Source organism: Macaca mulatta, chromosome 6 (genome assembly GCF_049350105.2).
Source record: "Macaca mulatta isolate MMU2019108-1 chromosome 6, T2T-MMU8v2.0, whole genome shotgun sequence".
NCBI lineage: Eukaryota > Metazoa > Chordata > Mammalia > Primates > Cercopithecidae > Macaca > Macaca mulatta.
In genome coordinates, this window is record NC_133411.1 from 151195415 (window position 1) to 151213098 (window position 17684).

The following is a 17684-nucleotide window of genomic DNA, read 5'->3' on the forward strand; positions in this document are numbered from 1 at the left end:
TAGTTACTTCTTTAAAGATCTATCTCCAAATATGGTCCTATTCTGAGGTGGCAGGGGCTAGAACTTCAACATATGAATTGGGGGGAATGCAGTTCAGCTCATAACAGGAGACAAGAAGCAGAGACTGAGAGGGGAGAAAGGAGGATGATAAAAAAGGGGATCCCGCAGTGGCTCACGCCTGTAATCCCAGCACTTTGGGAGGCTGAGGCGGGTGGATCATAAGGTCAGGAGTTCAAGACTAGCCTGGCCAACATAGTGAAACTCCATCTCTACTAAAAATACAAAAAATTAGCTAGGCGTGCTGGCGGGTGCCTGTAATCCCAGCTGCTCAGGAGGCTGAGGCAGAAGAATTGCTTGAACCAGGGAGGCAGAGGTTGCAGTGGGCTGAGATCATGCCACTGCCTTCCAGCCTGGGCGACATGCAAGACTCTTGTCTCAAAAAAAAAAAAAAAAAAAGTGGAGGAGTCCTCCAGAGAAGCTGAAGGAGGAGAAAGGTGCTAGGAGAGGGACATCAAGTGTTCAACGTTATAGAGAGGTTGTGAGGGGTGAAAATGGAGGAAAGAGGGGCTTAGCAATGGTCACTCCCTGAGAATTACCTATGAGGAAGTCATCTCGGTAGAGGCAGAGGCTAGACCAGCGTGGTGAGGAGCACAGGGGACGCCGAAGTCAAAGTGGGAGATGCTCTGTAGAGGTTCACTGAGTGAATACAATGCACTTCTTTTCCTCACTCCTCTAATATTCCATGGCTCTGGGACTTGGTTTCTCCTTAGAAACTCTGAGGTGAAGGCTGCATTCTAGGACCCTGACCCTGAACTTGTTCATCATATGCAACTGGGTCTTGAGGACGAGCCAGGAAGAATAGAATATCTTTTCTCCTGGGGGCCAGAGAGAGAGAGAGAGAGAAAAGAAGGGGGAGAAGGAGGAGGAGGAGGGAGGCAAAGAAGAAAGCTGAGAGAAAAACAAACCAAACCACATTGTCACTAATCTGCCACAGCCATAAAGAAAAGAGTGGGGTGACATAGGAAGTTAGAGAGGCCTTGGGGGCCATTTTGCAATTTTCCTGTCTGTCCTCCAGAAAGGAAGAGGTTGTTCATTCAGTCATTTATTTAAAAAAAAAAAAATTCTAATTAAGCACCTACTCCTACATCCTAGTTGGATGCTAGGCTAGGCCAGAGGGAAACCTCAGTGAAGCAGATATCAAATATTTATTGACTGCTTATGTAACACCATGTCTTGTGCTAAGCATTTGGTGTACATCCTGCTCTCAAGGACAGTCTAAGATGGGGACTATTGGTGTGGCTTTTATACCAGTGGGGAAATGGGCTAACTGAAGCTTAGGATGGTTCGGAAACTCACTGGAGGCCACAGAGTGATAATAAGCCATGTGGACACAGGCCAGGGGCAACTTTACCAACTCCGTCTTTACCCAGGCCCCTGAGGCTTCTCCCAGGCCACAGTCAGTGGCTGCTTGGAGTTGTGGATGAGTCAGGACGAGCTGGGGATAAGCAGACCCAGTTCCTGCCCGCCCATCCTGTCCTTGGCCTGAGAAAGGACAGGCACTGGGGAGGGATGTGGGCCAGGACAATAGTGCCACGTCACTGCTGATGAGAGGCCTTGTGTTCTCCTCCCAGCCACCGCCTGAAGTCCATTTCAGCTACTGTCCTTGCTGTCACACACCTGTCCCAGCACCACTGAAAACACCTGGGATTGTGTCTCAGGAACCAAAAACGCATTTCCTTCCTTCTCTGGGGTTTCCTCAAGGGTACACTTGAGAGCACAACCGGTTTCTGAAATTCGATTCCCAAATGCCCAGGATTTCCCCTGTGGTTCCAGAGAAAGGGAGATATGTGGCTTCTGTGAACACCTATTGAGTGGAATCATGAGGAAGCAACCAGTGACCTTTCTTCTATTTTGAGATGAGGAGGTAGGTGGCTGTGCTGCTGACCAGTGAGTGAGTCAGTGGACCCAGGCACTGAACAATGTGTATAGGTGGAGAACTCGGGAGGTAGAACCACATTTAAAGAAATGCTTCTGGTCATTCTGGTCTAATTTGGCAATCAAATAATTTTAAAACTGAAGGAGTCCACAGAGATCTGTATACAAGAATGTTTAACGTAATATTTTAGTAGCAACAACCTAAGTGTCCAACTGTAGGGGACGGAGGAAATCAACAATGGCTGATCTCTAAAAAGGAAAGCTACACTGTCATTAAGCAGTGTGTGGTGGATCTATTAGGTGTGGATACAGAAAGGTGTTCAGGACTGATTGTTAAGAGAATAAAGCAAGACACGAAACAGTGCATATGTGTATATGCAGAAGTGTATATATGCTTCTGTGTAGCCATGGGTGATTTTTGGAAATGCACATGAGAAGCCACTAACTTGAATTGGCTTACTTCCAGAGTAGGAATGGGGGTTTGGGTGGGGAGTGAGACATTTACTCTTCACTTTACACTCTTCTGTACTTTAAAATTTTTTAAAGTAATGAGCATCTATTGCTTGTATAATACAATGATAATAATACAGTAGAAGAAAGAAAGGCTTAAGAAGGCTCGCAAACCAAAGGTACCAACACAATTCAGCATAGCATCCAGGAGGGCTGGGGGTAGGAGGAATGATGAAGTGGGGTCCGAGATGAACTTGCATATTGGAAACTGTCCCTAGCCACTGCTTGCAGAACTATACTTTGAACAATCCAGGGTGGTCACAGAGTCAGGGACTGGCAGGAAATCACTGTTTGCAAGGCTGATCAGTGACAGAACGAATAAAACAAAATCAAGGCCAAAGTTCAGCTCCAGAAACAGGGATTGAATTGTCTACTGTAGTAATAGCCAAGGCTGGGTGCCTGGCTCATGCCTGTAATCCCAGCACAGGCATGGGTGGGTGGATGATCTGAGGTCAGGAGTTTAAAGTTGGGGACATCTGCTCAAGGTGTGAGGATCTCCAGGTGTGTGATCTCGGCTCACTGCAACCTCCGCTTCCCAGGTTCAGGTGATACTCCTGACTCAGCCTCCCAAGTAGCTGGGGCTATAGGCGCGTGCCACCATGCCCAGCTAATTTTTTTTTTTTTTGGGATGGAGTCTCGCTCTGTCGCCCAGGCTGGAGTGCAGTGGCCGGATCTCAGCTCACTGCAAGCTCCGCCTCCCGGGTTTACGCCATTCTCCTGCCTCAGCCTTCCGAGTAGCCGGGACTACAGGCGCCCGCCACCTCGCCTGGCTAGTTTTCTTTTTGTATTTTTTAGTAGAGGCGGGGTTTCACCGGGTTAGCCAGGATGGTCTCAATCTCCTGACCTTGGTTTTTTTTTTTTTTTTTTTTTTTTTTTTTTTTTTTTTTTTGAGACGGAGTCTCGCTCTGTAGCCCGGGCTGGAGTGCAGTGGGCGGATCTCAGCTCACTGCAAGCTCCGCCTCCCAGGTTTACGCCATTCTCCTGCCTCAGCCTCCCGAGTAGCTGGGACTACAGGCGCCCGCCACCTCGCCCAGCTAGTTTTTTGTATTTTTTAGTAGAGACGGGGTTTCACGGTGTTCGCCAGGATGGTCTCGATCTCCTGACCTCGTGATCCACCCGTCTCGGCCTCCCAAAGTGCTGGGATTACAGGCTTGAGCCACCGCGCCCGGCTAATTTTTGTATTTTTAGTAGAGACGGTGTTTCACCATGTTGGCCAGGATGGTCTCGATCTCCTGACCTTGTGATCCGCCCACCTCAGCCTCCCAAAGTGCTGGGATTACAGGCATGAGCCACCACGCCTGGTTGATGAATTCAGTTTTCATTCCAAACCTCCCTTCTTCTCAAGATGGTAAAGACTAGAACAAGAATTTATAAGAATTCTTTCTATGCTCCTAATATCAAAGTGACATTTTTCCCCCTAAAGCAATCCTGTTCTCTACCCTAAAGTCTGGAGCATGCACCAACTGGTAAGGGCATTTGTCAAACATTTTGTTATAGATTGTATCTTTTAATAAAAAATAGTATTGTGACCATTCCTCTATTTATTTGTTCTATAAATATTTATTGAGTGGCACTATGGCTGTGAATTTTCAGCTGTCGTGTTCACAATTGAGTGGAGGGCACAGACAAGTTAACAGGTGGTAATGATATGACAAATGAGCACACAACACAACCAGGTGTTGTGCGATCTCCTAGGGGGCATATCCACCTAGCCTTGGAAGGAGAGGTAGCCAGGAAGGGAAGTTTCCCTGATAAGAATAATGAAGTGGGCCAGGCGCGGTGGCTCACGCCTGTAATCCCAGCACTTTGGGAGGCTGAGGCGGGTGGATCATGAGGTCAGGAGATCGAGACTGTCCTGGCTAACACGGTGAAACCCTGTCTCTACTAAAAATATAAAAAAATTAGCCGGGCATGGTGGGCGCCTGTAGTCCCAGCTACTCAGGAGGCTGAGGCAGGAGAATGGTGTGAACCCAGGAGGCAGAGTTTGCAGTGAGTGGAGGTCGCACCACTGCACTCCAGCCTGGGCAACAGAGCAAGACTCCATCTCAAAAAAAAAAAAAAAGAATAATGAAGTGTTAGCTATACAGGTGCAAGGGTGAGGATGGGGATATGTGTTCAATTGCCAAAACAAAACAAAACAAAACCAAAAAAAAAAACCTTTGTAGTTTAAAGACCTGGACACTGGAGAGGCCTAGGTTTATTGAGGAGCAGAAGTGGTGTCAAGGAACAATTTATAATCTAGAGGTTGGGAATGGTAGGGGACAGTGGTTGATTAATGGGTGCAAGTATATACTTGGAAGAAATAAGACCTGGTGTTCAATAGATTAGTAGGATAACTATAGCTAACATCAACCAATTGTACATTCCGAAATAGCTAGAAGAAAATAATCGAATGTTCTAAGCATAAAGAAAATATCAGTATTTAAGATGATGGATATCCCAATTACCCTGACCTGATTATATGAATACATGAAATTATCACATGTACCCTGAAAATATGTACATTTATTAATGTAGTAACAACAAAAAAATGAAGCTAAAAAAAATCTAGAATTTTATACCTAGCAAAACAATCAGAATATGAGAACAGGCAGGGCGCAGTGGCTCACATCTGTAATCTCAGCACTTTGGGAGGCCAAGGCAGGCAGATCACCTGAGGTCAGGAGTTCGAGACCAGCCTGGCCAACATGGTGAAACCCCCATCTCCACTAAAAATACAAAAATTAGCTGGGTGTGGTGATGCGTCCCTATAATCCCAGCTACTCGGAAGGCTGAGGCAGGAGAATTGCTTGAACCCAGGGGGCGAAGGTTGCAGTGAGCCGATAATTACTTCTACTTCTGTGTATCTCTTTCCAGGAAGCTAGTAGAAGATTTGTACCAACAAAACCAAGGAGTAAACAACTTGAGAATAACTGTGAGCTCAGGTAGGCAAGGGCTGGATCAAAAGTATTGTATAGGCACAGTAAGGAGTTTGAACTCCATCAAATGCCAAAATTACGAAAGTCATAATAGAATGATAGGCCGGGCACGGTGGCTCAAGCCTGTAATCCCAGTACTTTGGGAGGCCGAGACGGCGGATCACAAGGTCAGGAGATCAAGACCATCCTGGCTAACCCGGTGAAACCCCATCTCTACTAAAAAATACAAAAAACTAGCCGGGCGAGGTGGCGGGGGCCTATAGTCCCAGCTACTCGGGAGGCTGAGGCAGGAGAATGGCATAAACCCAGGAGGCGGAGCTTGCAGTGAGCTGAGATCCGGCCACTGCACTCCAGCCTGGGCGATAGAGCGAGACTCTGTCTCAAAAAAAAAAAAAAAAATAGAATGATATGCTAGGTCAGGGCCGGGCACGGTGGCTCACACCTGTAATCCTAGCACTTTGGGAGGCCGAGGCGGGTGGATCACCTGAGGTCAGGAGTTCAAGACTAGCCTGACCAACATGGAGAAACCCCATCTCTAATAAAAATACAAAATTAGCTGGACGTGGTGACGCATGCCTGTAATCCCAACTATTTGGGAGGCTGAGGCAGGAGAATTGCTTGAACCCAGGAGGTGGAGGTTGCAGTGAGCCGAGATGGCGCCACTGCACTCCAGCCTGGGCAAAAAGAGCGAAACTCTGTCTGAAAAAAAAAAAAAAAAAAAAAGAATGATATTCTAAAGTTGTGATTTGTTTTCCAACTTTGAATCCTAGGACCCCTTTTGAGCAACATTGTGATTGGCTTCAACCAGAAACAATAGTTTTAATCTCGTTTTCATATTTTGCATTCCTTTAAAATGGTTCTGCTGCTTTTTTAAAAGTCTAGAAGCCACTATACTAGAAAAACCTTAAAATGTGTATAACGCTATTTAAATAGCCTTCTGCAATTTGGCAGGGCCCCCAGAAAATCCTGAGATCAAGAGGTTATAGGAATTTTAAGGTCTATATAAGTGGTCATAGGTTTATGGAAGTTCCTGGAGCAATACACTCGGGGAGGGCTATAATAGGGAGGTGGAATTCTTACTGAATTTCAGCAAGACTCTATTAGTCATTCTTCCTTCAGCGGCAAAGGTGATCCCTAGAACATTTCTATTAGAACAGCTCTGCTTACCACTTAATTACTAAAGCTGCTTTTCCCAGGATTTTCCAGACTGCCAGCAAATACATTTTAGAAATGCAAAATGAGGTGGGGGAAAGACAATATGGCCAACGGTCTTCTTCTGCTAAACGTTGCCACAGCTGGAATAAGGCAATATCTGTTTAAATGTGTGTGTGTGTTTGTGTGTGTGTGTGTGTCCAGTGGGCTCAGAAGAAATTTATGGTTATGTTATATTCTAACAAATCATGGTTGAGGCCAGAGCAGGGATCCAGGTGTTCCCTAAATCTGAAGCCAAAGCCAAAGAAACTTTTTATGGTTTCAGCAGACATTTTCTTTCCAAAATCTGCGTTGTAATCGGTATCTACAAAGATAAAAGATCTGCACACAAACCAAGCTCTAAGTTAATGATGTTTACTGGTTTTGCTGGCCTAAAAGAGGGCATTCTCCAGTTCCTCATCAGCTGGGAGAAAACCTTCCCCCACCCTCTCCTGAGCAAGTGCTTTCCCTCCCCACTAAGCAAGTGAATTTTAAATACCACTCTAAAGTTGTTGGCTGGTGACCTGGAAAATTCCTTTTGCTTTGTTATGCTGTTAATGGTCCATCAGTTTAAACCTTGTATCCCCAGAAAGTTTCCTTCTCTTAACTAGACTGGAGAAGATAGACGCAGAAGTTTAAAAAAGAAAAAAAGAATTGCTGTTTCAAAGGGTTTGAGGAAGATTCAAAGATGGTGTTGGGAAAATTGGATATCCATATGCAGAAAAATGAATGAAAAATAAAACTAGACCCCTATCTTTCACCATACACAAAAATAGATTCAAACTGGATTAAAAACTTAAATGTAAGACCTGAAATTATGAAACTACTAGAAGAAAACAGGGAAAATGCTTCAGATCTGGGCAAAGATTTTCTGGGTAAGACCTCAAAAGCACAGGCAACGAAAGCAAAAAGAGACAAATGGGATCATATCAAACTAAAAAGGTTCTGCACAGCAAGGGCAGTCATGAGTGAAGAGGCAATCTGCAGAATGAGAGAAAATATCTGCAAACTATTCATCTGACAAAGGGTTAGAATCTAGAATATACAAAGTACTTAATAACAAACTAAATAATCAGATTAAAAATGGGCTCATAATCTGAATACATATTTCTCAAAAGAAGACAGACAAATGGCTAACAGGTATCTAAAAAAATGCTTGGCCGGGTGTGGCAGCTCATGCCTGTAATAATCCCAGCACTTTGGGAGGCCGAGGCAGGTGGATCACCTCAGGTCAGGAGTTCAAGACCAGCCTGGCCAACATGGTGAAACCCTGTCGCTACTAAAAATACAAAAATTAGCTAGGTGTGGTGGTGTGCACCTGTAATCCCAGCTACTCGTGAGGCTAAGACAGAGAATCACTTGAACCCAGGAGGCAGTGGCACCAAGATCGTGCCACTGCACTCCAGCCTGGGCAATAGAGCAAGACTCCATATCCAAAAAAGAAAAAAAGCCGGGGTGGCTCACGCCTGTAATCCCAGCACTTTGGGAGGCCAAGGCGGGCAGATCACAAGATCGAGACCATTCTGGCCAACAGAATTTGTATTTTTAGTCTCAACTAAAAAATACAAAAAATTAGCCGGGTGTGCGTGGTGGCATGTGCCTATGGTCTTAGCTACTTGGGAGGCTGAGGCAGGAGAATTCCCTGAACCTGGGAGTTGGTGGCTGCAGTGAGCCGAGATCATACCACCGCAGTCTAGCCTGGCCACAGAGTGAGACTCTGTCTCAATAAAAAAAAATAATAAAGATAAATGCTCAACATCACTAATCATCAGGGAAATGCACATTAAAACCACAATGAAAGCTGGGCGCGGTGGCTTATACCCATAATCCCAGCACTTTGGGAAGCCGAGGTGAGCGGATCACCTGAGGTCAGGAGTTCAAGACCAGCCTGGCCAACATGGCGAAACCCTGTCTCTATTAAAAATACTAAAAATACAAAAATTACCAGGCATGGTGGCAGGTGCCTGTAATCCCAGCTACTTGGGAGGTTGAGGCAGGGACAATTGCTTGAATCTGGGAAGCAGAGGTTGCAGTGGGCCAAGATCTCGCCACTGCACTCCATCCTGGGTGACAGAGCGAGACTCCATCTCAAAAAAATAAAACCACAATGAAATATCTTCTCATCCAGTTCAAGTGACTACTATCAAAAAGATGAAAAACAACAAATGCTGGCAAGGATGAGTAGAAAAGGGAATTCTTATAAACAGTTGGCGGGAATGTAAACTGGTATAGCCATCATAGAGAATGGCATGGAGTTTTCTCAAAAACTACAAATAGAATTACCATGTGATCCAGCAATCTCACTGGAGTATTAATCCAAAGGAAAGGAAATCAGTATGTCAAAAAGACATCTGTACTCCTATGTTAATTGCAGCACTATTCATAATAGCTAAGACATGGAATCAACCTAAGTTTGCATCAAGGACTGAATGGATAAACAAAATGTGGTATAAATAAACAATGGAATACTATTCAGCCATAAAAGAAAGAATGAAATCCTGTCATTTGTGGCAACATGGATAAGTTTGGAGGACATTATGTTAAGTGAAATAAGCCAGGCACAGAATTATAAAAACCACATGTTCTCATTCATATGTGGGAGGTAAAAAAGCTGACTTCATACAAGTGTAGAGTAGAAGAGTGGTTCTTAGAAGTTGGGAAGGGTAGCGGGTAAAGGGAATAGAAAGAGGTTGCTAGAAATAGAAATAGAAAGAGGTTGGTTAATGGATAAAAAAATTACAGCTAGGCCGGGTGTGGTGGCTCATGCCTATAATTCCAGTACTTTGTGAGGCCGAGGTGGGTGGATCACTTGAGGTCAGGTGTTCAAGACCAACCTGACCAAAATGGTGAAAATCCTTCTCTACTAAAAATACAAAAATTAGCTGGGCACTGTGATGGGCGCCTGTAATCCCAGCTACTTGGGAGGCTGAGGCAGGAGAATCACTTGAACCTGGCAGGTGGAGGTTGCAGTGAGCTGAGGTTATGCCACTGCACTCCAACCTGGGTGACAGAGCAAGACTCTGTCTCAAAAAAAAAAAAAAAAAAATTACAGCTAGATGGGAGGAATAAGTCCCAGTGTTCTATAGCACTGTAGGGTGATAACAGTTAACAATTACTTATATATTTTCAAATAGCCAGAAGAGACAATTTTGGATATTCCCAATACAAAGAAATGATAAAAGTTTGAGGTGATGAATATGCTAATTACCCTGATTTGATTATTACACATTGTTTACATATATCAATATATCACACTGTATCTATAAATATGTATAGTTATGTGTCAAAAATAAAATTAAAAAATACAGTGAAGGAAATAGTTCTGTAACTACTGATGCAGAAATATTTAAATTAAGCAAAATAGATTCCTAATTAAATGTATTACAAAGCACAAAATAACTTTCAAGCTCTTTGATTTGCCAAGTTTTGATAAGACTAGAACTTGGAATTCTGAATTGCAGTCTCAATAAGACAACTCTATTTTGTCATAGAAAAAGTAATTGGGGCCGGGCGCGGTGGCTCAAGCCTGTAATCCCAGCACTTTGGGAGGCCGAGACGGGTGGATCACAAGGTCAGGAGATCGAGACCATCCTGGCTAACACAGTGAAACCCCGTCTCTACTAAAAAATACAAAAAACTAGCCGGGCGAGCTGGCGGGCGCCTGTGGTCCCAGCTACTCGGGAGGCTGAGGCAGGAGAATGGCGTGAACCCGGGAGGCGGAGCTTGCAGTGAGCTGAGATCAGGCCACTGCACTCCAGCCTGGGCGACAGAGCGAGACTCCGTCTCAAAAAAAAAAAAAAAAGAAAAAGTAATTGAAACAAGAATAGATAAAGAATAACAGCTTAGCTTTTTAACAGCTTAGTTCTTTCATCTTTGAATACAAAGGCCAAGGAAAATAGTCTACATGTTATTTTCAGGAAAATTTTCTGTATAAATTATTGTTATTGAAGCATTAATTTTCTATTTTATGGTCAGGTTGCATGCCTTGGAAAGGATGTAGTATATGATGAAATTTCCCAAATCATTTGAATGATAATAAAAGTTAAAAAAAAAAAAAAAAGGTGGCCGGGCGCGGTGGCTCAAGCCTGTAATCCCAGCACTTTGGGAGGCCGAGACGGGCGGATCACGAGGTCAGGAGATCGAGACCATCCTGGCTAACACGGTGAAACCCCGTCTCTACTAAAAATACAAAAAACTAGCCGGGCGAGGTGGCGGGCGCCTGTAGTCCCAGCTACTCGGGAGACTGAGGCAGGAGAATGGCATAAACCTGGGAGGCGGAGCTTGCAGTGAGCTGAGATCCGGCCACTGTACTCCAACCTGGGCGGCAGAGCAAGACTCCGTCTCAAAAAAAAAAAAAAAAAAAAAAAAAAAAAAAGGTGACTAGGCTCTGGATGAATGGAAGGAAGGAATTTCATCTGTTTCAGGCTGTACAGCAGCTAGCACTAGGGCATATGTAAGTAGGTAAGTAGGGCCTTATTAAATGATTTTAGATGAAGGTGATAATTTTTTTTTTTTTTTTTTTTTTGAGACTGCGTCTCGCTCTGTCGCCCAGGCTGGAGTGCGGTGGCGTGATCTCAGCTCACTGCAAGCTCCTCCTCCTGGGTTCACGCCATTCTCCTGCCTCATGCTCCCCAGTAGCTGGGACTACAGGCACCTGTCACCACGCCCAGCTAATTTTCTGCATTTTTAGTAGAGACAGGGTTTAACCATGTTAGCCAGGATGGTCTCTATCTCCTGACTTCGTGATCCACCTGCCTCGGCCTCCCAAAGTGCTGGGATTACAGGAGTGAGCCACCGCGCCTGGCCTGAAGGCGATAATTTTTTAATGAAGTAATTGATCAACCATGCGGGATTTTGGTGGACACAGGTCGTCTGGAGGACCTATCATTCTGGAGGCCAAGATTCAGATTTCGGTTTGAGATGTGTAAACTAGTAGGTATGTTAGTGTTCATGAGCCACTTAACTCAGTCATCTTCCTTATTCTCATTTGTAAGATACAGTTTACCACCCTCTTGGATCTTGTTGTTGTTAGTTATATACCACTTACCATGTGTGCCAGGTTCAAAGAGCTAAGGGCTTTTCCTGTATTAGCTAATTTAATTCTCACCAACACCTCTGTAAGTACTATTATTATAACATAATATTATATATTATGATGTTATATATTATATATTATATAATCTTATTATATAATATATTTAATGTTATATACAATTATATATTAATATGCTAACATGTTAATATATTAATATTAATATATTACATACCTATATATTAATATAAATGTATAATTGTATATAACATATATTATATACTTTATATACATATATATGCACACACACACACACACACTTTTTTGTTTTTTTTTTTTTTTTTTTTTTTTTTTTGAGACGGAGTCTCGCTCTGTCGCCAGGGCTGGAGCGCAGTGGCCGGATCTCAGCTCACTGCAAGCTCCGCCTCCCGGGTTTACGCCATTCTCCTGCCTCAGCCTCCTGTGTAGCTGGGACTACAGGCGCCCGCCACCTCGCCCGGCTAGTTTTTTGTATTTTTTAAGTAGAGACGGGGTTTCACCGTGTTCGCCAGGATGGTCTCGATCTCCTGACCTCGTGATCCGCCCGTCTCGGCCTCCCAAAGTGCTGGGATTACAGGCTTGAGCCACCGCGCCCGGCCACTTTTTTGTTTTTTGAGACAGAATCTTGCTCTGTCACCCAGGCTGGAGTGCAATGGTGTGATCTCAGCTCACTGCAACCTCTGCCTTCCGGGTTTGAGCGATTCTCCTGCCTCAGCCTCCCAAGTAGCTGGTGCCTGCCACCATGCCCGGCTATTTTTTGTATTTTTAGTAGAGATGGGGTTTTGCCATGTTGGCCAGGCTGGTCTCCAACTCCTGACCTCAGGTGATCTGCCTGCCTTGGCCTCCCAAAGTGCTGGGATTACAGCCATAAGCCACCATGTCCGGCCTGTATTACATTTATATATATAATATAATTATATATTATTTACATTATATAAGTATTATCTATATTATATAAATATTACATATTATATAGGTAATATTATTCCCATTTCAAAGAAGAAGAAACTGAGGCTTATAGAAAGTAGTGAAGCTAGAAATCCCACATGGAATTTCTCTCTCCTTAGCTCATGCTCTGAACTATGCATTATGCTGTTTATAAACAGCAAAGATCTAAGAAAACATAAATAAAAGGAAGCACAGAGTGGCCAAACAATTCCTCCCTAGAGCATGACATTTCACCTTCCGCCAGTTGCTCGGGTCATATGTTTGCTGAGTTATCAGCTCCTAATTGGAGGGAACAGTTCTGCACATGTTATAAGCAGACCTCCTACCCCTAGGCTTTCAGATTTCTGCAATAAGGTTCTTACCACAAAGCACTATTGTTTTTCTTCAGGGCTTGGACTATCAGATTACATTTCTAAGCTTCCAGAAGAGCAACACATAGACACGGGAAGTCAGAGCCTTTGAACTCAAATGCCATCCCCGTCACCCACCTCCACCACCAGCAGCACCACCGAATGGCACTTTGGACAACTTTTCCCTCTCATGTGAATTTTGTCATTTCTTACATCAATTGGAACCAGCACCTCTCAAATTCATCTTCTAAAACCCAGAAAATTGTGTGGAACACATGAGGACTGAAAGGTGAGTAGGCTGACCAGGTAAGAGCCTACCACTGGAATGGAAGGCTGTGGGAGGGTGAGGGGATGATGGACATCAACCCGGAAGAGCTGAAATATGGCATTACCAGGTATCTACCCTGCTACCCTGCATAGAATTCCCAGGACCCAGGGTGGGTTTTTATGCTTCCCCTTTTAATACTTATTTTTATTATTTGTCAGTAGAAGTGTCTTTATCTTAAAAAATTAATACATGATTGTTGTCAACAATTTAAATAATATGGAGATGAATAGAGAGAAAGTAAAATTATAGATTTAGGCCGGGCACAGTGGCTCATGCCTGTAATCCCAGTACTTTGGGAGGCCGAGGCTGGTGGATCACCTGAGGTCGGGAGTTCCAGACCTGTCTGACCAACATGGAGAAACCCCATCTCTACTAAAAATACAAAATTAGCCGGGCATGGTGGTGCATGCCTGTAATCCCAGCTACTCGGAAGGCTAAGGCAGGAGAATCACTTGAACCCGGAAGGCAGAGGTTGCGATGAGCTGAGATTGCGCCACTGCACTCCAGCCTGCGCAACAAGAGCAAAACCCCGTCTCAAAAAAAAAAAAAAAATTATAGATTTACACTACACACACCCCTTTACGACCCTCCCTCATGCCTCTGCCCAGCCATCACTCCTAACCCTAACCCTTTGGAGTTTATCCTTCCAGATGGTTCTGGTGTGTGTGTGTGTGTGTGTGTGTGTGTGTGTGATTTACAAAAATATCAATGAGAGGACTCTATTCTGCACCTTGTATATTACAAGCATCTTTCTGGTCTAACAGCTCTCTTATTACTGACAGCAGCACAGTGCCCCACTGTAAGAATGCATCATCTTCCTTTTCATCTTTCTTTGCTTTCTCGGATCTTTTAAATTCCTAGGGAACCTGTCCCAGCTCATGCTTATACTCTCCCTTGATCCTCCCTTAAGGAACTGCACAAATGGGAAGGTGGTCAAAGGTGAAAAGGGCATGGGGTGGGCCCTAGAAGGGAGAGTGAGGAGGGTGGGGGAGTGTATGCTATCCTGGTCATTACTGGGGTACACAGGGAGTTATTTTTTCTCCTCACCTTGCCAAATGTTTCCTCTGTCTGGCCAAGGCATACCTTTAACAATTTATGGGAATCATCTCTGAAAACGACCGAGAGGATTAGCACCGAGAAACATAAAAGTCTGTTTTCTTTAAGTTACAATCTCTCTTTCAAGACCTCCAATCTGGACATCTAGGCCAGTCCACTGCCTCTGTCCAAGATGTATGAGCAGCTTGGGCTTATAGCACCCCATGCTCTTCTGTAGGTAGCTACTCTGCCTGATTAACAACATCATTAGGTAGAAATTTGTTCCTTGCCACTGGAAAGGCATTTCAGCTTACAGGATACAGACAAGACCACTTATTACCTGTGTGCCCTTGACCACATTTTGTGTCATCCCTGTACCAAGTTTCCTCATCTGTAAATGGGAACAATAATAATATATATCTTAGTTGGTAGGGTTTTTCTTTGTAACTTAGACAAAATATATATGTAGCTTACTTAGGGTATTATATAGCAGCTGCTAAGCACTCAATGAACGTGGATGATTATACCCTGAATTGAAATAGCTCTTCCTGCACTTTATTTATTTATTTATTTATTTTTGAGACGGAGTCTCGCTCTGTCGCCCAGGCTGGAGTGCAGTGGCGCAATCTCGGCTCACTGCAAGCTCCGCCTCCCGGGTTCACGCCATTCTCCTGCCTCAGCCTCCCGAGTAGCTGGGACTACAGGCGCCCGCCCCTGCGCCCGGCTAATTTTTTCTATTTTTAGTAGAGACGGGGTTTCACCATGGTCTCGATCTCCTGACCTTGTGATCCGCCCACCTCGGCCTCCCAAAGTGCTGGGATTACAGGCGTGAGCCACCACGCCCGGCCAATTTTTAATTAATTAATTTATTTATTTATTTATTTTTGAGACAGAGTCTTCCTCTGTTGCCCAGGCTGGAGTGCAGGGGCAGGATCTCGACTCACTGCAACCTCAACCTTCCTGGTTCAAACAATTCTCCTGCCTCAGCCTCTCAAGTAACTGAGATTACAGGTGCCTGTCACCATGCCTGGCTAATTTATTTTTTTGTATTTTTAGTAGAGACGGGGTTTCACCATGTTGGCCAGGCTGGTTGGCTAGGCTGGTTTCAAACTCCTGACCTCAGGTGATCCACCCATCTTGGCCTCCCAAAGTGCTAGTATTACAGGTGTGAGGCACCACGCCTGGCCTTCTTACTGCACTTTATTTATTTATTTCATTTTATTTTATTTTGAGATGGAGTCTTGCTCTGTGGCCAGGCTGGAGTGCAGTAGCGCGATCTCAGCTCACTGCAACCTCCACCTCCTGGGTGGGTTTAAGGGATTCCACTGCCTCAGCCTCCGAAGTAGCTGGGACTACAGGTGGCGCCACCACGCCCGGCTAATTTTTTTGTATTTTAGTAGAGACCGGGTTTCGCCATGTTGACCAGGATGGTCTCCATCTCCTGACCTCATGATCCGCCCGCCTCGGCCTCCCAAAGTGCTGGGATTACAGGCGTCAGCCACCGCGCCCGGCCACCCTACTGCACGTTAAACCCAAACTTTAAATATCGTCTAGATCGGTGGCTCTGTTTTTGTTTTTTTTTTTGTTTTTTTTGAGACAGAGTTTTGGTCTTGTTGCTCAGCCTGGAATGCAATGGCGCGATCTCAGCTCACCGCAACCTCCGCGGGCCGGGTTCAAGCGATTCTCCGGTCTCAGCTTCCCAAGTAGCTGGGATTACGGGTGCACACCACCACGCCCAACTACTTTTGTATTTTTAGTAGAGGGGGTTTCTTCATGTTGGTCAGGCTGGTCTCAGACTCCTGACCTCAACTGATCCGCCCGCCTCCGCCTCCCAAAGTGCTACAATTACAGGCGTGAGCCACCGCACCAGGCCCTAGGTCAGTGGCTCTTAACCCTGGCTGTACACTAAATTCACTTTTAAAGCCTTACAGAAATGCCAGTGCCTAGGCTCCATTACCAGAGATCCTCATACCCTTGGTCTGAGGTGGGGTCAGGGGTGTCAGTGTTTTTGAAAGCCTCCCTTGGAATTCTCATTTGCACCTAGGTTGAGAAGTACTGTATCTAGTTCAGTGTTCTCATTTTCCCTATAGGAAGCTGTGAGGCCGAGAGATGGAAGGAAACGGCTCAGGTGATATAGCCAGAGCAGAAGGACCCAAGCCCCTTATCAAGGCTTGTCCTCAAGGGGAAAATGCAGCCCTGGGGCTGCCCTTCACTCAGGTCTTTTGGATGGGACTTCTGAGCTCTTTCCTGATGGTAATGTTTGGACCTCTCCAACCCAGTTCTTCCTAGCACCCTTGCTTTTCCATCCTTGGAGGCCTCAGGTCAGAGCCCTCAGAGAGGTGTCCCTACAGAAAGCCGCTGTTCCAGAATGTGACCCATTAAAAAACTCAGCACTTATAGATGTGAAATAATCCTGTTCATTCATTTATTTTTGAGAATCTAAGCCCCCTGTGGGCAGGAACCGTATCTATCTTGTTCCTGCGGCGCGGGGGCTTAGAGTGGTGACCAGCACTTAGTAAAACATACTCATTAAATGACTGAATGAACGAAATCCCAGGAGGGCAGTTGAGTATTTTTTTATTATTATTTTTCTGGTCCTGACCATCTGATTCTCATTACTTCTACAGCTCGGGAAGTCTCTCTCTGCTTTGGCGTTTTATAAACCTCCTGTGCGTACATCGACATTTTAACCGTAAATCCACAGAGTTTTGGGACAGCAATACCCGAGGCCAGGGGATTGGGGGAGGGGGATAACTCCCCGGAGGTCCGAAGCCCCGGCGGAGCTGCCCTGGGGTTGGGGGGAGGGAGGGGAACCCTCAGGAGGACGCCCCTCCGCCCCCTGCCCGCCCCCTCGGCGGGAGATGGCCCCGGGCTGCGACGTCCTTCAGAGGGGTGCGCCGCGGCCGCAGCCGTCTCCTCGCGTCGGGCGGGGTTGGGGGGTGAGGGATGCGATCCGGGTCGTGGCCCAGGGGCGGCTCCAGCCGCAGCCCCCGCATTCCAGCCGCGCGCCCCCGGAGGTGATGCCTTGAGGAGGCTGTATTTTTTTGCGGGGGGGAGCCGCAGGGGACCGTTGGGAGAGGGGCCCTGTGTGTGTCCCTTTAAGAGCCGGAGCGCTGCCCCCGCCTCGCAGGCGCCCGGAGCCTCACAAAAGAACAGGATGTTGTTGATTTGTCACCAAACCACAGAGAGGAAATGATTGTAAATTTCCTTTAAACATCCCCACCGCGCTCCCGCCGCCCCCGCTTCCGCCTCCGCCGCCCCCGCCCGGCCCGGCACAGCGGGGCCTCAGCGCTCCCGCGGGGCGCCTGCTCCCCGGCCGGGCCACGGGCCGAGCGGCTCCTGGGCGCCTGCGGGAGGACCCCCCGGCCCGGCCGCTGCCCCAGCTCGCGTTCCAGTTC